This window comes from Podarcis pityusensis, assembly GCF_964106645.2.
Source record: "Podarcis pityusensis genome assembly, chromosome: 2".
NCBI lineage: Eukaryota > Metazoa > Chordata > Lepidosauria > Squamata > Lacertidae > Podarcis > Podarcis pityusensis.
The window spans coordinates 87,221,877-87,241,313 of record NC_138029.1 but is presented as its reverse complement, the minus strand read 5'-3'; the positions used below and the strand labels follow the sequence as shown (position 1 = coordinate 87,241,313).

Genomic DNA, 19,437 nt, shown 5'->3' with positions numbered 1-19,437 from the left:
ATTCTGAAATCAAGTGCAAAAGATTTGGGTAACTTCCAGAGAGAGATCTCACACAAAGGGGATTAGAGAGAAAGTGCCAGGTACATTATCAAACAATAGCCCAACAGCTCACCCTGACCCCCTACATAAATGCCTCATACTGAAACCCATACTGAAAGTACAGAGAGAGAGAGAGAAAGAGAGAGGATTGATTCCTCTAGTAATACAATATGGATCAGTGATACAAAGGGCAACATAGAACCAGGACAAAGTGTGGCATTTCTTCTGGTCCCAGGAACTTCATTCTGAGTCTGAAGGACTAAGGAAAAGTGGTGGGTTCTGGAGACTAAGTTGTGAGTAAGCACAGTTTGTGATATTGCACAACATCATTGCTGATCACAGGGTATGTCTGCTAAGGCATCAGCCTTAGCTCCCAGTTTCCCAGTTTTGTGGAAACTGGGTCAACGTGAGAAAGCCTGTGGTCTTCAACTGGTGAAGTAGGTTTTTTTTAATCATTGATTGATTGATTGATTGATTGATTGATAAATGAATGAATGAATGTTATATGATAGTGGTATTTCCACCATACATGCTCACTAACTTTGTCCTGGACAAACAGGTTTCCCTAGCTTTTAAGGTGGGGCTTGATTATTAGCTCTGTGAAATAAATGAGAATAATAAGATGAGAGTGGTGGTAGTTTTTGAGCACGGGGGCATTATACAGCAATTGTTTAATGTGCCTCAGCTTATGATATTCTTGGTGCTGTTCATCTGCTGCTTCACGCTTTCTATTCTATTTTCCTTTCAACAGGGGAGACCAGCAAGGACCAAGCTTCAAGAGAAGAGTCACGGCAAGCCAACCCTTACCTGTACACACACACACACACACACACACACACACAATGCAATAAGATAGTTGAGCAGGAAAGAAGGCGAGAGAAAAATCGGAGAGAGAGAAAAGATGAGGGGAAGGGGAAAAGGTGAAGAAAAACATTAATAGAAAAATGGTTCCATTGAGATGAACAGTAAATATTGAAAAGCACAAGATGCATTCAGCTGCCTAGAATTGGAATCTGACTTGCAACACCAGCTAGGATAAATTTATTCCAGCGTTCCACCCTGCGAGCCTACCTGTCTCTCAGAAACAATTGAGGCTCAGCCTAAAACTGTATATTAAATAAGTGGCCCATTAGCGCATGGCAGTGAAGGGCAGTGAGCCAGCAGTGAGGGAGAAGGGTAGGCTGGAAGGGGTGTCTGCTTCAATGAAGTCTTTTTGTTGGCTCCAATGGGAATAAAGAAGCTGCAGGCCCCTGTCTTGGCATTCTGAGCTTGGAAAAAGCAAGGCCTTCAGCTTTGAGTATGATAAGGCAAGGAGAATACACCTCACCCTTGCTTCACACAGCGGCATGGAAGTGGCTTAGAAGCCCTCACTATAAGAAGTACAGATTAAGCAGTTGTGGCCATGTCATCACCATAGGTTTAAATCACATGACTTTGCCCAAAGAATCCTGGGAACTGTAGTTTGTTAAGGCTACTGAAAACTGTAGCTCTGTGAGGGGGTAAACTACAGCTCCCAGAGTTCTTGGGGGGAAAGTGATGTGCTTTAAATGTATGATGTAGATATGAGGGCTGTGCGGCTGTGCGGCTGTGGCCAGTTGGGTGAGTCTCTCCCATCACTCTGTCAGGAGGGAAGATACTGATGAGTTGGGAAAGACCCAGACAATTGGCTCAGCCTACATGATTGGTTCATTCACACACACTCTCCAGCAGCAGCATGGGGGGGGGAGTGGGTGGGGGGGAGAGAGAGAGAGAGAGAGAGAAGGTATTGTTACAGAAAAGCTCGTGGATTGGACTATGCTTTATTTCACATCTGAAACATTTATAATGCATTATATAGTATACACATCCAAATCCACAGCTTAATCTACCCAGTTACCTGTTAAACATTTAGTAGGGGGAGGCGGTATATGTCATGCTTGAAATTATGTGCTTGAATTGCCTTTGAACTTAGCGAATTTCTGTGTGGGTGGTGGTGAAACCCTAAAAGAGCAGAAAAATTATGGCTGGCTCCAAGGCAGGCTTTTTCCAGCTTCTGCCTTTTAGCTTCATGCATTTTTATAGAAGTGTTGCCAGTGTGAACGGGGCATTTACATTTTTTAATCAGCCCCAACAGTTTGAAAGTAATTGAAGATTTATAATAGGTTTGTTTGTTGTTAGGCTCTTTTTCAACATTTTGGTCCAGTTTGAATTCCAATAGCTCTTTTCTTCTTTGCAAACAGCCATATCTCTATGGTGATGAAGGGACATCTATGGGAGGCCTCACAACGAAGGAGGAAATGTTTTGTTTATTGTTTGCTTTGAGCTTTTATGTGTGTTTTTGAAGAAAGGAGCCCACAGCAATTAAAAGCAAGAAGAAAATCCCTCTGGGAATGGACAGCCCGCCCTCTGTTGATAACACAGTCATTTACAAGGATCATGCACTGAGACACTGATTCTTCTGGTAGCCTTTATATTTCAGGGCAGCAGGGAAATCAATTAGATATCCCTTCCAAGAAGCCTTTTCATTAGTGCTGACATTTTCATTATTTCAAAACAGAATCATAGGCAGCCTTAGAAAGGTACAGATGTAGACTTGCACCAGTACACAATATGGCCAGTGCTAGCAGTCAGTCAAGTCAAAGACTTGCCTAGACCCAGTCCCAATTTCAGGACCCACTTTTATTGTGCCATCCCTGTAGTCCAACTGCACAAAAATGAAAACATGGCAGTGAAGACTCCCCAGGACTCTCAATTTGTATTCCCCACCATATTTCACTGGCTCCAAATCACCTCCCCCAACAGGGGTCTTCTTTCTTGGAAACCAGTTATGAAGTGGTACATTTTGAAATGCAATATATTCCAGTGCTTGGAATGAACTGGTTTGGTTTAATGAAGTTCTCTGAAATAGGTCCCTGAACTACACTTGAGAGTAGTTCCCTTAACTGCCGGGTGAACTGAACAGTGAATTGAGTTCATTTTGTGGTAGAAATTTGAACAATTTCTAGTTGATCTTCAACTTCATTCTCTTACATGTGTTTCTGTAGACTTTGGTGGTGGGGCTTTAATTGCTGGTGAAAAGACACAATTCACTGTGTGTGTGCTTTGGTGTTTTCTTAGTCCTCTTAAGTATATAGTGCAGAACAGCAGCTTGGAGCATTGTGAGTGCTTGGGGGGGGGGGGATTTGCTGAAGATCATTTGGATGAACTTGAATTGAAATGTGACCTGAACATGACCTGAACTAGTTAATTTTGTAGAACTGGAATGTCTTCCTGTTCGGATGTCGAACTTGGACTAGCTCCTTTTAAAGATGATCTTTCGAAGTTGTGGTACACACACACAAACACACACAACAGTACTTAGCATAACACCCAATTCATTAGGATTAGCATGACCAAAATCCAATGCAGTCTTATGTGTCCTATATTATGTCCACTGAACTCATTAGTGCTTAGCATTGCATAGGTTCAGCCAGTGATGGCTCATAAGGGCAGAGGCAGCGCTGTTCTTGTCAGGACAGGAATGGAGCAAGATAAAATCCAGACCAGAAAACCTTATTACTAGGTAACATGCCCAAATTCACCATATTGCTTCTTACAGGCATTTTGTCCCATTTTAATTTTTATACAATTACAAAGCATTTCAAAGCCATCCTCAACAACATTTCCTCAAAGTTATGCAACAGAACATTTTGTTAAAAGGTATTCTGAAGCGTTCTCAAGAAAAAAGGGGGGAAGAATTGCTTTGTATCAACTGTTAATTTGCACTCCAGTGGAAAAGATAGAAAGCTTTAAAAAAAAATTATTTTTCAATAAGTGTTTGGATGGAAGAATCGCAACTGCTTTTTAAAAAGTCATAAACGGGACTTGATGACCTGGAAAATTTGGTGCGCAGTTTGTGCCTCTCCCTGCATATTTCTGCAATTTCTTCTTGGAAATTAGCATTTATAGTAATGGCCAAGAAGCATTAAACTGGTTATGTGTTCACACACAAAAATCTTGATTTGTACACACCTGATTTGCACCTGATGAATTGAGACACGGGGTGGGGGGTGTATGCATGCTTTTAGCAAGCAAGCTCTGCATATCGGGCAGGAAAAAGTAACACAGAGAGATTGACACAGATCAACAGAAGCTAAATACAGAAATGTCACCCACATGTAAATGCTTTTCCTCACAAGCTCTGTGTTAAGCATGCTTCTCTCAGAAGGGAGACAAAATGAGTTTCGTGTGGAAAAGAAGAGTTAAGCTCGTCAGCATGTTGGGATGTTTCTCTTTCTCGGTCCCTGGGTCATATTGTGTGGGCTCTGGGGCCATCAAAGATCACAGCAAGAATGTAACCAAAATAGGAGGATGTAGCTAGGGATGGGCAAAACTGTCCTTTTTGGGTCCTCTCAGTTTCTCTTTTTGCCAGTTTAAGCTCAGCTCTCCACATTTCCACATCAGTTTACTGTATGAGGATTTATTTTTCAAAGTTCCCATGAAAATTCACCAGCGTTTTAGTGCAAACATCTCATAATATACACATTTTTGTACACAATTTCTTCCTAATATATACCTTTCTGCAAAGCAATTTACCTTGAAATATAGTATTTTTGTATGTTATCTTCACTAATAAATGCATTTTTTTGCAAACTTTACCCTCGTCTATGACTTTTTTGTACACATTACTTGGCTAGAAAGCTACATTGCAAAATTTGGAGAAGTGCAATCAGAACAACTGGAAGAAACAGCAAGAAGAAGAAGAAGAAGAAGAAGAAGAAGAAGAAGAAGAAGAAGAAGAAGAAGAAGCTATTTATTATGGTAAATTTGTATACCACCCTCCATCCAAAGATAATTTTTAAGCCTCTCCCCACCATGAATGCTCCAGCAGCCTGACAACAAACTGGTATGCTTCTGGAGAGAGGGAGGGAGAGAGAACGAAGTCAGGAAGGAAATGCTTTCATTTGTTTTCCAGCACATTTACCACATTGGTCTGTTGTGCTGGGGGGAAAAAATGCCCTGTATACTTATTCACCCCAAGAGAGACAGCAGAGCTTATTTCTGATAAGACCTGCATAGAATTGGGAATTCTAATCTGAGGTAGCCATGGTGCAGGGCAATCTTTATTTTAGATTAGTTAATCCAAAACACCTTTGTCTCTGATTCTGCACTCTGCAGCATCCTCCACCCCACCACCCCAACAGATTACTCTTGAGGGAGCATGGCCCTTGAGGGGAAAAGAAGGTTGTCAACCTATTGGTAGAGCATCACAGGTAGAAGGTCCCAGGCTCAGCCACTGACATCTTCAAGTAGGGCTGGGAGAGGTCCCTTGTGCGGAAAACTGGGGAACCGCTGTCTGTCACTATAGACAATACTGAGCTAGATGGATCAGTGGTTTAACTCATTATAAGGCAGCTGCCTATGTCCCCTGCTGTAAGACATTCACCTACCTGCATCAGACCATTGACTTATTTCTTGGTTTGGCTTTTGATTAAGATAACCACCAGCCAGGATTGCTCCATTTGCCTCTTCCGCATTTCCAATCATTTTGCCACTTAGGGAGACACGACACCCGTCAGGTCTGACACTGCCTTTTTCCAAGCAGTTTTTACAGCGCCCCGCCCCCCCAAAAAAAAATAATTAAGAAGAACTAGGGAGAAAGTAGGAAATTAATTTTGATGGCTTTAAAGATTCCAGGCATACAACTTCAGAAACATCAGCAGCTGAAAGTCTGGGGCTTCATTAGCACAGGACGATAGAAGATAGAGACATTAAGGAAGGAAATGTGTGACTCACAGGGGAAAATGGGAAAAACAACACACAAAGTAGCAGCTGTTACATTTACTTCAATTAAAGAACAGCTCAAAGGGTATGTTTGGGAGGTAGAGAAAGAGTGCAGATGAAACAATCGGTACCTTAAAAAGCCCCAAAACGACCTGACTAAGAAATGTGAACACTCGGGCAGGGCTCTTTGTCCTAAACTTCAAAATGTTTCTCATTTTTATTTTTATTTTTTATTTTTTGCGTGAGCCCAATTTAGCAAGGGGATACTGACGGACCAAAAAAAGGCATTGGCACTGCTTGAGAGGCATGGAAAGTAATGCGAGGCAGATGGGTTGCCTTTTGTTGGAAACACTGCTGCTTCACTTCAAAGGGGGACCCAGACAGCCTGCTGCAGCATGCCATGGTATTTTAAGGCGTTCCGAGACAGATTTGCAAGAAAGATCAGCTCCTGTTTAAACTCTAGCAAAGTCTCCATAAAAATGAGAACGGTGCATGGAGGAAGGACTCGTTGCATTGAAGGGACTGGGAAGCAGGATGAGATTCCTGTGCCCACCTCCACCCCACCCCCTTGGACTGAAGACAGGATTCGCCCTCACCACAGTTTTGCAATGTGCATCTTTCCTTTTCCTCATAGTAATGAGTAGCAACAGTTCAACCTATAAGGGTGGAGGTTAAGCCTGATCTCTGCCAAGTGATTCATAGAGGCGTACCTGTTGTTATTTAGTTGTTTAGTCATGTCCAACTCTTCGTGACCCCATGGACCAGAGCACGCCAGGCACTCCTGTCTTCCACTGCCTCCCGCAGTTTGGTTAAACTCATGCTGGTAGCTTCGAGAACACTGTCCAACCATCTCATCCTTTGTTGTCCCCTTCTCCTTGTGCCCTCCATCTTTCCCAACTTCAGGGTCTTTTCCAGGGAGTCTTCTCTTCTCATGAGGTGGCCAAAGTATTGGAGCCTCAGCTTCACGATCTGTCCTTCCAGTGAGCACTCAGGGCAGATTTCCTTAAGAATGGAGAGGTTTGATCTTCTTGCAGTCCATGGGACTGTCCATGGAGGCGTACCTAGGGGTCTGCAAAACTTGCTCTCACCAGCAGTGCAGGCCTGGGGCCCGGGCACAAAAGTCAGCTATCAGACTGTGGAGCCTATGGTGTTTATGTGTGTAGCAATGCATCACCGCTGCCACAATCAAATTCAAGAGAAACTTCCTGTCCTCGCACTGTGGCACAAAGGTGTGCAATCCCCTCCCCTTTCTCCTCATCTCACCCTTAATCCAGAAACTTTGAGTACTTGGATCACGTAAAATTGTAGTAATTTCTGATGTGGCTATTGTGGCAAAGTGACTTTTTCCGTTGTGGGGAGTGCCGATACAGCTCCTTGCCAAGGGCACAAGGAACCCTCGATACACCTCTGGTGATTCCAGCCTGCCAAGAACATGGCACCATCCTCAAACTGCTTCTTGAGCCTTCTTCAGAAGTTTTATCCACACATCCACCACATGCATGAGGGAGGAGCGAACCCATTTTCCATGTGAACACTCCCACAGGCCTTGCTACGCTGAAACCTGCAGAATTGGTGGAAGGTTTTATGGGGAAGTTCAAACACACACTGCTGTACTTGTGAAGACTTCCTCTGCAAAGCTTCCTCTAAACCAGGGGTCAGCAAACTTTTTTAGCAGGGGGGCCGGCCCACTGTCCCTCAGACCTTGTGGGGGGCTGGACTATATGGGGGGGTGAACGAATTCCTATGCCCCACATATAACAAGGTAAAGGTAAAGGGACCCCTGACCATTAGGTCCAGTCGTGGCCGACTCTGGGGTTGCGGCGCTCATCTCGCTTTATTGGCTGAGGGAGCCGGCGTACAGCTTCCGGGTCATGTGGCCAGCATGAGTAAGCCGCTTCTGCCGAACCAGAGCAGCGCACGGAAACGCCATTTACCTTCCTGCCGGAGTGGTACCTATTTATCTACTTGCACTTTGACGTGCTTTCAAACTGCTAGGTTGGCAGGAGCAGGGACCGAGCAATGGGAGCTCCCCCCATCACGGGGATTCGAACCGCCAACCTTCTGATCGGCAAGTCCTAGGCTCTGTGGTTTAACCCACAGCGCCACCCGTGTCCCTAAATAACCCAGAGATGCACTTTAAATAAAAGCACACATTCTACTCATGTAAAAACACACTGATTCCTGGAGTATCTGTGGGCTGGATTTAGAAGGTGATTGGACCATATCCGGGCCCCGGGCCTTAGTTTGCCTACCCATGCTCTAAACTGTGCAGGAACAAGGAAGTGAAGCTGTTGAGATCATTGACTTCCCCCTTCTTACAATCACTGAGGGCTTTGGTCACGTTGTGATGTGGTGGAATGTTGGGAGACTGGGACAGAATGCTGAGAACTGTTTTTTTACATACGTACATTGCAGTATTCACAAACTGTAACTGGCAGCAAAGCTGGTGCTTTTGGCTGTGGCAGACATTTGAACATTTGCTCCTGGTGTGTAAGGTGCTAGGTTTTCTTCATGAGAATAAGACTTAACAAGCCTCTGGAATCCACAAGGTTCTTGAGGCAGAAGAACCTTGCAAGCCTGCAGACTGAAATGTCTGGGTCTGAGAAGAGACGTCATTATGTTGAGATCGTAACAAAATCTCGGCTGGATCAAACAAAAGTCTCTATTCCCATAGAAGCCTATAGGAAGGCTGCAAGCAGGACATGAGTGAAATAGCTCTCCTGCTTGTGTTCCCTAGCAACTGGCATTTGGAGGCACACTATCTCTGATATTGAGGGTGATACATAATCATCATGTTTGGTAACCATTGATAGGTTTTTCTTCCCTGACCAACAGAAATAAAGATCAGGTATCTTAGAGGGAAAGCTGGTGCCTACCTGATGTTCTAAAATGTAGTTTTAAACGGTGCATCCATTCAAGCATAAGTGTTTCAAAAAAATAAATGGTAAAGAGAGACAATAACAGTATCTCTGCAAGCACATCACTAGAGGGCATCAATGGGGATGGAATCACTGTTCTAATTTCACAATAGAAATAGATTCATGAGAATGGCAGCAGCAAATAGGAAGAGGACAAAACAACCTTAAGGTCCAATGCAAAAACAAACTTCCGGGATCCTGAACTTCTGATTCATAAGCATAATCAGAGAGAGAGAGAAAGGAAGGAAGCCTATATAGGTGAGCCTCTACAGATTCAGCAACAGACAGAAGTAAAGCATATTCACACCACCCTTTTTGTCCACCTGCTGCAGAATCTGCAGTGTGTTTGACAGAATTTTCCTATAGCTGGGGCAACGACCAAGCTACCGAGAGAGGGGTCTAAAAAGGAGCCAGGCAGACACATGTTTCATCTTGAGCAAGACACCCCTGTCCCAATTTGACCGGGGCTTCATACTACACATTTAGCAAAATGTTTAATGGAGCCCTTAACACCACAAGCCTGACAGCACGGCGGATTTGTCTTTTCAGCTGCTACTTTTCACCTTCACAGGCCAAGTCGTGATGCAAAGGCAGATAAATGAGAGGGGGTGATTTCTGTAAAGCAGAATGGCTGCAAGAACTGGTTTTTGCCTCTGGCTCAGAAATCAGAATCATACCATTTAATACTGTCCCTTGACTGCACTTTAAAATAGTGCAAAGGGCCTTACTGTCAATTCTCATCTTCTTTGCCACGTCTGTCTTAACCTTGCCTTCGACCCCACCAATTCCATCAGGCCTACCACAGAAGATGCAGATTCAGGACAGCCAAAAGAAAGGACCTCTCCACACAACACATCATTAACCCCTGTCGTGGAGCTGCTGCTCACCTGGTGGGATAGAGGGGTATGCAGGTGAGGCAGCGGCAAGGGTGGCGCAGTGCAAGCACACCAGCATAGCCAATCTAGTGCTCCTGCCTGCTGCCTTGCTGTTCACCCTCTGCCTCCCAGGAAGCAGCTGCAACGCAACCAGCCACAGGCCAGGCAAGAGGCAGCACCTCACCCTTCTGTCTGCTACTGTTTGAACTATGGAATTCGCGCCCACAAGAGGTAATGATAACCACCAACTTGGACGCCTCTGAATTTGGCTTTCAAGTGATGATGTTCACCCCACAGTCAGTGACAGTATGGCTCTGAATGCTAGTTGTTGAGAATCACAAGTGCTGAGTGTACGGCTGCACTAAAGTCCTGCTTGTGTCTTCTCATTAGGGCATCTAGTTTTCCACTGTGAGAGCAGGATGCTAGTTTGCTATTTAAGTTGCCGTGCTTCCCTCCTCCCTTTCTAGCAGATTCTTTAATTTTTATTAAACTATTCCAAAACATGTCATTTTTTCCCTTCGAATCACAGACATTTCAAAACTGCAAATATATACAAAACGAAGCAGGTGCTACAACACTTGGACCAGCATTAAATCATCAGTTACAACTGGCTCTAACAGGTTTGTTGGTTTGTTGGTTGGTTTCAGATGTAAATAACAGCTTCTTCAGGAAGCCTCTTTTCCACCCACTTCAAACTAGGAAACGTGGCCCAATCAGCTGTGTATTCGTTCCTCAAAGTCAGGCAGCTGGGCTCTCTGCAGGCCCACAGTCTACAAACAAATTGAATTTGTTTTACTGTGTGGGAATGTGAGCAAGGGATAACTGCAGATAGGGTTCCCAACTCTTGAGATGATAATTTAAAAATGCTTTTTGGGGAGAGGAGTGCTTTAGAACCAAGCTCAACAGTATTTAACAGTTTGAGGAGAGCTCGTCAGTTTTTGAATGTTTAAGGGCAGAGCCTAGTAAGTGGCTCTAGGGCAAGACGCAGCAGTTTTTGCAAGGACTGTAAACACTGCCTGATGCAAAGTTTGTTGGTTCAGGATGGCTGGTGGGGAGCAGAGGAGATGAGAGAAGGAGACAGCCTTGCAGCTTGCTTTTTTGGCAAATGAGTAAACAGAAAGAAAGCATCCAGGTTTTGTTTTTTGTTTTTTTGGCCAGTTGGCAGCCCTACAAGTGTAGAAACTGTTCGCTGATTTTGGAGGAAATATATCATCCAACAATCCCTTTAAATTATTGCATGCCTTCCCATAAAAAGCTCACAGCAACATCTTCCAGAATGAGAGTTTAATTCAATCAAGCATCTTTACAATTACAGTAAGGACGCACCACACAACCAAACATGGCATTAGGGAAAATCAAAGGTTAGTTCCTGCAGTGATGTTGCTCTTGACTATCTAACTACTTGAATGGAATACACCACTTCTTATGCAGGTGAGGAGAATGAACGCAGTGAATTTGACAGAGGCAGTAGCTCTTTCACACTGCAGAGCTTTTCCTGCCCTGCCCCAATTTCCATGCATTAGGAGTGGACGTCAGAGCTGCAGAGGTCTATGCATGTAGACCTCTACATGTTCAGGGATCCCTTGCAATCTGTGCTCCAGAGTGCATGGAAACTTACATGCTTAGGTATGTAGGCTTCCCTGCTGCAAGTTCATTGTCATTGGGGCCAGTACTGTCTGGAGTGGTGGTGTGCAGCCATGGAGCTGCCCTCCCAACACAGATGTTGTTGCAGCTTACCTAGACAGGGCTGGGGCAGAGCACTGTCAAGCTGCACAGATACACCGGCTAAAGCACCTGTGTATTCATGCAGTCCTGACCTGCTATGCTCCAGTCCTGACCAGGTAAGCTGCAGAAACATCCGTGTTGGGAAGAAAGCTCCACCCCTTCTCAGCAGCTACTACTTTGGGCTATTTTCTACCTCCACTGTTGGGTGCAGTATGCCTCTGATTACCAGCTGCTGAGAATCACAAGTGGGGAGGGTGAAATGTTAGGATAGTCCCTTTCAAGGCACAGGCATCCTTTAGATAAAGCATGCCGGGAGGCTAGTTATAGTCTGCTATGTCCACCTAAGCATGCATTCTTAATGCAAACAATAATAAAGTATGCATGGTATTAGAGCATCGTGCTTATGGAGCCCTAATTTCCCAAGACAGAGTCTTGATTCTTGTCAATAGAAAAGGATTCCCCTCCTCCCTGTTTCTTTGACAGCAGATGGGCAGGAGGAAACCTTGAATCAGGTCAAATGCCTTTCCAGAATATTATGAACTATACTGACAATGTGTTGCCCCATTTTGACACTCAGTGATTCAAGTGAGAAGTTGGGAGGCAGGCATAAGGTTGACAGTCAATTTCTTGACATGGCCATGAAGTTTTAACAAAGCTGTGGAGATAATCACAGCTGTCAAGAATGCTCCTCTATAGGAACATGATGACAAAGGACAGGAGTCCCCCACCTGTAAGCTGCAATGAAGACAAGTTAGTCAATAGTGCCCAAGCGTTGCTTTGATCTTTTGACCATTTCCTGCACAATTTTGTATGCATCTGCTCAGAAGTAGGATTGTAACCTTGGTGTTTTTGTCATTCTCTTATTTTTTGTTTGAAATCTCAGCTTAAGAGAGCATCACAGTTTAGCATCAATCAAAAACGAAGGATTTTTCTATGAATCTAAAAGTTGATCCTCTTTCCCTTCAATGAAGCAGTTGTCTGGAATGCAGGTTTTAAACAAGGTTAGAGTTATTCAGTTCTGACGCTTAGGGTTGAACCCAATGAAGTAGTCCCATTAGTGCCAGGACTTCTGTCTGTGCAATGGGACTTCCTCTCCTCTCCTTACCCTGCGTGTCCCCTGAACACATACAAAAACAATTTGGCTCTGGAGGTTTTGGGGGAAACCCAGAACACATTGTGAGGAAAGAACGCGGAGAACCGAACTTAATGTGTAGAACTGAACTTAAGACTGAGGAAATGAGAAATTGAGAGAAACTAAAAATGACAGATTGGCTCCTCCCTGGCTGTTGGAACGAAGTGTTTATGGCAGGGAGAAGGAAGTGAGCTCCCTGAGGCTGCTGCTTCTCTGGCCAGTGGCTGTGGGGATTTGTGTTTCAAAATGGCTTCCAATCCCCCTCAGGACATGATACCGCTTTAGTGCTATCCACAGTCCCACCCCTCAAAAAACAGCAGGTGCAGACCCTCCAAATGTCCCTATTTTCCAGGGTCAGTCCTGGATTTACAGAAGCCATCCTAGTTTCTGATTTGATCTTGGAATGTCCTACTTTTCCTTAGGATGTCCCTATTTTCATCAGAGAAATGTTGGAGGGCATGGAGTTATGCAATCCCAGAGCCAAGGAGATAAGTAACTACACAACCTTTGCAAGACACCTGAAGGCAGCCCTAAATAGTAAAGTTTTTAAATGTGTAATGCTTTATGTTTTTATGTATGTTGGAAGCAGCCTAGAGCAGCTAGGGCAAGCCAGTCAGAGGGGTGGAGTATCATCATCATCGTCATTCATTATCATTAAATGTCCCTATTACTATTGGAGAAACATTGGAGGGTATTCAGATGGGAGTGTGCATCCCAGATCACACTGGACAGTTTTCTTTCAGATTTGCATCACCATGTTCATCAACATTCCATCTGTGCAAGGATGCTTTATTCCAGGAAGAAAAACTGCACACAGAACACGCTGTCACTCAAGCGTCTCTTTTGCTGGACCAGGACACAAAAGGAAGAGCTATAGTTAAGCATCTCTATCTCTGGTTCAGACTTCAATGATGACTCTGTTCAAATCACATCTAGCCTTAATAATTTAAATGGGGGAATCCTTATTTTAATCTTGGTTGTTATTCCATTCCCTAGCCAGAGCAGGCTTTCCCCCAATCCTTGCCGTTTGTGTGAATCTTTGAAGGCTCTGTAAAACAAGCCTTGGCCCAGAATGCATCACAAAGTCCTGTGGATCCGGGGATAATTGCCTGCCTCAAAGCCTCAGATGGAACACTCCGATACAAGAAACTCCAAAACTTCTGACATTTATCACTCTAAAAAGCAGCTAGTGGAAAAGCAAGCCCTATCAGATAAGATGTGTCAGTCAAGATTTCGATGCAGTTGGCTGCGGCTTGAAAAGGGCACATCACAATAGATCTGCAGAACAAAGTGCAAAGAATGTTAGATCTCCTGCAGCCTGAGAATTTTCACAATGGGAACAATCTCTGTAATTGATAATGAGCACTCATGGTTTCCGCATGTGAACTTTAGTTGGGAGCAGCAACCGTAAGTGTGCTGAGAACCAGCAATAGCTCATTCAATTTATTCCCAGAGATCAGCTTATGTTAAAATACTCGGCTGAGTTATGCATGGCACACACATACAAACACACGCCAAATCAGGAATCACTGTTTTCTAGATCTGACTGATAAAATGAGCAGAGTGACTTAAATGTTTGGGTAGGGGGTGGAGATGCCAACACTGAAATGCAAAGTTCAAATCTTTCCAGCTTTTGATCTTGAAATAATACTCTAATTTACATGTACAGGTGCAAAAGTACAAATAATTGCTATAATTTAAGTTGAAATACACTACGGGCACAACCACACCATATGTCTAGCTCACATTTAGCTCTCATTTAAAGGACATGGTTTCCTCCAAAGAATCTATGGAACCGTAATTTCACCTTCAAAGAGCTACAGTTCTCAGCTCCCTTAAAAAGCTACAGTTCCCAGGATTCTTTGGGGAAGTCATGTATGGTTGTGCACACAGTCTTTGTTCTGGGTTTATTGGGCCAGGCCTAGCCACAGTTCTTCTGATGAGACCTTTGCTAATTTATTACATTTATATTCCTCCTTTTCTTCCACAGGAGTTCAAGGTGGCGTACATGCTTTCCCCTTTTATCCTTACAACAGTCCTGCAAGGTAGGTTAGGCTGAAAGATAGTGACTAGCTCAAAGCCACCCACTGAGCCTCATGGCCATGACAAAATTTGAACTTGGCTTCTCCAGTTCTAGTTAAGGATGGGGGAAAGGTTTTGTTCAGTTCCCATTTCCCAAACCCACAACTCCCATTTCCTTCAAAACCTGCAAGTCTCTGAATGTTGTGGTGTAGTTCTCCAACTGAAAAATAGGTACAAAGATGGGGAATAGGCGAAAGTGTGTACAAAGGGCATATATTAGTTAAAATAGCACACAAAATGCATCATATTAGTAGCAATTGCTTGCAGAAATAAGTATATTAGGAGATATATAGCCTAAAATGCTGTTGAATTTTCATGATGACATTTATGGTTTTTTCCAATCCCAATGAATGTGGAAACATGGCCAACAACTGTATTTATGATTTGGAAAATGAAAAACTGAAACTGATGGATTCATCTGCCCCTAGTCTGAATCTGATACTCTAACCACTAGATTGCAAAGCTTTCTGCTGCAGTTATTCTTACCACCCTTGCTCCTCTGAAGTAGGGTTTTATCCTGAAAATGCATGGGAAAATTTGGACTTCCTCTGGAATTATATCCCCATTTACTCAGCCAAGGGACAACAGTAATTAGCATAATCTTCATGTGGTGAATGCTTTTTCTTTTCAATCAAGTTTTCAAGATTTCTGTGTAAAGGTTCATCACACATGATTCACTGTATTAATAATCACTTTTTACTGTGTTTTTGGTGACTAAATTATAATGCTACCTTTTCTTTTCCTCTTTTAATGTTGCCACAAGCCACACTGTACTGTTTGGTGGCTTAGGCGCTAACAATCAATGCTCATTACTGGGAAACGGAGGCTGGCTTGGGATGCAGGCCACAGCTACATGAGGCCTTTGTTCTTCAGTCCAGGAAAGCACATGCCAAGAGGGAGGGAGTAGAAAGAGGCAATTGTGAATTTGGCCACAGAAAGAGAGAGTGGTTTAAGCTGCTGCTGCTGCTGCTGCTGCTGCTGCTGCTGCTGCTTCTTCTTCTTCTTCTTCTTTGCCACCAGCAGTGAGAATCTTGGAGGGCAGGAGAGATGCTGCATTCGTTGCACAAGAGATGCCAGTTCAAGACTAGCATTGACACTTTGTGTCAGTACATTTGTGTACGTACCTTACACCAAATCAAACCATTGGTCCAGTTAACTCAGTATTGCTCACACGGACAGGCAGCAGCTTTATATGGGTTCAGGCAGGGGACATTTCCAGCCCTACCTAGAGATGCCAGAGGTGGAAGCTGGAATCTTCTGCATCAGTGCTATTTTCCTAGAAAAAGAGGTGCCGGAACTCACTATGTTCTCTTATATTGGCAATGGCGCCCACCTGAGAGGTGCTGGAACTGATTTCAGGTGACTTCTGGCTGGAAAAAAAGCCCTGTTCTGCATGCATTATCTCTGAACTACGGCACTATCCCCTTCTGAACACCTGCCAGATTCCCAGTTTCTTACAAAGCGTACCACACACCTGCATTTCTCTCACGCTCTCCTCACAAGGTAATGGGCTATGGTTGAAAAAGGCTGGCTCGGGAAAGTGAGGGAAGCACGAAACCACCTAATTCCCCAGCTCCCTCAGCTCCCATCATTTGCTGGCAGGTGTGAGCTTTCCCTGACAAACAAGGTAAGAGGCTGGTTTGTCAAAAGCTCCAGGTGACCATCCCAAGGTCCAACAGCCGCTCACACCCTCTGGCTGACCTTCTGTGTTTTCCTGGCACCATGGTGCCAGCTGCTTTGCAAGCAGGGCCGCACAGCGGGGTTAGCGCTTTGCCTTGTGTCAGTTTCTAAAACACTTTCCGTACACGGCGGCTGAGTTGCCTCTGTGAAATGCAATCCTGTCCCTTTGTGGGCTCTGCGGGTTACAGAGGGTGGCGACGAGTAACCATAGAAACTATGTTGTAAAACAGCATGGGATTTGACGTGTAATAAAGTGCTACCACCATGCAAGCACCTGAGTGGAGTCCTTCAGTGTAATTATAGATGCACTTGTAACTAGCTTAAGCAGGAACAGTCCTGGGCACTGGAAGCAAAAAAAAACCCAAAAAACCTTTTGGCTCACAGTATATGGCAGGACTGAGCCAAAATCTAGGTTTTCTATAGAGTTCCCCTCCTGTTTTTCCCTCCAACACCTTTTCGGAGGGAGTCATAGCAGAAGTGGAGAGCTTTCCGTGGTTTTCATTTCTCATTTTTGGCCTGTTCGCCAGATTTTAAAAATAGTTGGGGACATTTAATGAAAAGGAACCAAGCAGCTCCGTTGAAATCTAGACCAAATAATGGTAGCTGAGTTCATTTGAAAATCAGGCCCTATTCAACAGCCAGATGGCTTTTTTTTTTTTTTTTTTTTGGCCAGACATTCTATTTTCATTCCTTTCGATAAAAGAAAAAAAGAAAATAAATGTGGGGGAAACAGTACATGATAAAAATGGCTTTGTGAGACACCAGTGGAGAGTCCTTCCCAGCTCTCTAGGAATGTTATCAGAGATGGGACCACATAAAACCCTACAACATTTATTATCAGAGTGCAATTCCATGAAAATCAAGCCCATTAAGCCCCACAGATCTCAGAGGCAGGTCTGGGCTTCATTCTCTCCCACTGAAGTCAATGTGACTTAGCTTGATCCTGCCCTCATTTTTCCCCGGCTTCAGTTGTATAAACGTTTGCCTTAAAAACCTGCCCAGCCTTCACTTTCAGTCAGTAGAAGAGGCTTTTGGGTGGGTGGGTGGCATCGTGAGAATACTGGCATCCATGCAGCCTAAAACTCATATCCAGCTTTGGCATCAGCAATTGGCCAACTCAGGTGACACCCCAGCATTTAATCATGAAGACTGCAATTCTGTACATGTTTACTTGGAAGCAGGTCCCACTGTGTGTAGAATCGTGGGTGCAGGATTTTACAGCATCTCTTTCTCTCCCTCTTGCTTGCCCACCCCTGGACTTAGATAGAACTATAAGCTGCAGTCCTGCAAGAGATTGACTTATGAGAGTAGAAGAACACTGGAGCTGGGAACATCCGATAAACTGGGAAGTGGGCCTCTACCCCTTTGCCAAAGAGAAAGAGTGATTTTGCATGAGTCACAGTACATTCCAATGCATGCCTATTCAGAAGTAAGTCCCAGTGAGCTCAATGGGGGTTACTCACAGGTAAGTGGGTGTAGGATTGCAGCTTTAATTGCCCTGACGTTGCACAGTTCACACAAGCCAACTACTCACATTAAGGGCTATAGCTCAGTGGAATGCTGTATACTTTGCATGCAGAGCATCCCAGGTCAAATCCCTGGCATTTCTAGGTATTATCATTATTATCATCATTATCATCATCATCATCATCTTGCATTTCCAGATAGAGCTGTCTGAATCCCTGGATACCCACTGCCAATCAGCATGAGCAGACAATACTGTTCGAGAGAAACCAATGGTCTGACTGTGTATAAGGCAACTTCCTCAGAATTGTTTATTAGTGAAAGTCAGCCACCAAATCTACCATGATAAGTATCCATACAGAATCCATGTATTGGTACTGATATCCATTTACTGGTACTGATGATACAGGTGGCACCTGACTGTCACTAATAAACTAGACTTTGGCAGGAGTGGACAGCTCAGTGGGGCTGAGATGGGGGTATCATGGAGCCACCTTCCCTAAACAGGCCTTGCTGCTGCTTGCCAAGGTGGGTAAGGAAGTGATACCAGGGCTTTGCAAGCACACTGGCAGAGCCAATGCGGCCCTTCCACCGGGACACCCACACAGCCCCAACTGTCGTCACCCTGTCCTGCCCCCACATCTTCCTAGTAAGAGGCAAAAGCACCGCAGGGTGACTCTGCAGCAAGGCTCCACCACACCAGCTAGTCCCGGCCATAGCAAGATGCCTTGTTGCTTCCATGAATGGAAGCAGTTCCTCAGGGTTTTAGGCTGCCCAGTCTGTGGCTCATGTCAGCTCAGGCATGTAGTGGGGAAACTATGATTTCTCATTACCTGCACACCAGGCCAAAAGATGCAAAAGTTCCTCCGGCACAGGTAAGAAATTTGTGACAGGAATGGGCTCTTGAGAGTCAGAATCCAGAGGTGAAGTCATACTGCACAAAGGGACAGGATGTATGTGATGCAATGCAAGGAATCCTCATCCTCAGACAAACTTCCAAGTCAACATTCAGCTCTTCCTCAGACAAACTTCCAAGTCAACTCCAGCAGTTCTTTACTCTTCTAAATCAAGTCTTCTTTTCTGAAGCACCCCTGTGCTTGGGGGAGGGGGAGGGAGTTTCTCACCCATTAATTAATGAGAGATGAACATTAAAAAGTGGAGGACAAGCCGAGTTGCTGCTGAAAGGCTGCAAATTGCAGGAGGTGGAGCTGCAGTCACAGCTCTCTTCAAACCCTCTGCTGTTGGTTATCTCTTCCATCAACAGCAAGGATGGAAATTCAAGCCTAACCCTTTCTCACTTCAAAATTGAGAAGCACCAGAGTGGAAATGTTCTCATTTCTCAAGAGCACCACGCACACATCCACACGCACTTGTTAGCTGTTAGTTATGAATTGCCAGGGGCACTGCTGGATTTATTAGTGTTCCTCCACTCAAAAGCTCCATTCTATACAAGGCTTAAACTGATTTCTCACTTTGACGAGATTGTTCCGTTTAAGCCCTGGCCTAGGAGATTGTACATTCTGTCTGAAGGCTTCTGTTGCTTTGGCAGGCAGCCTCTGCCTACTGCTCTATGCTTCAGATCCTATTTGCCCAGTTTCCACACCCACACACCCCAAGAAAACTGAAAGAAAATCATGCTAATCTTAATTATCTCAACATGGAAACTAGCCCTATGGATTTAGTAGGCACCATTTACAAAAAAAATAGGTCCCTTTACTCCTAGGGCTTTCACCTGACCTGTATTTTGAACGTATTGTGCGCCGATTAATTCTCCTAGGTC

The 19,437-nt window shown here is 44.3% G+C and overlaps 1 long non-coding RNA gene across 1 annotated transcript in view; it reads right to left on the bottom strand.

The window, feature by feature from the left end:
• Nucleotides 1–13,599: 13,599 nt before the first annotated feature.
• The window catches only part of LOC308472273, a 35,757-nt gene continuing 29,919 nt past the window's right edge, over nucleotides 13,600–19,437 (bottom strand). The window contains exons 3-4 of the long non-coding RNA XR_013983396.1: nucleotides 15,739–15,883; nucleotides 13,600–13,709 (exon numbers count right to left, since the gene is read on the bottom strand). This is a non-coding gene — a long non-coding RNA (uncharacterized lncRNA). The remainder of the gene's footprint in view (nucleotides 13,710–15,738; nucleotides 15,884–19,437) is intronic.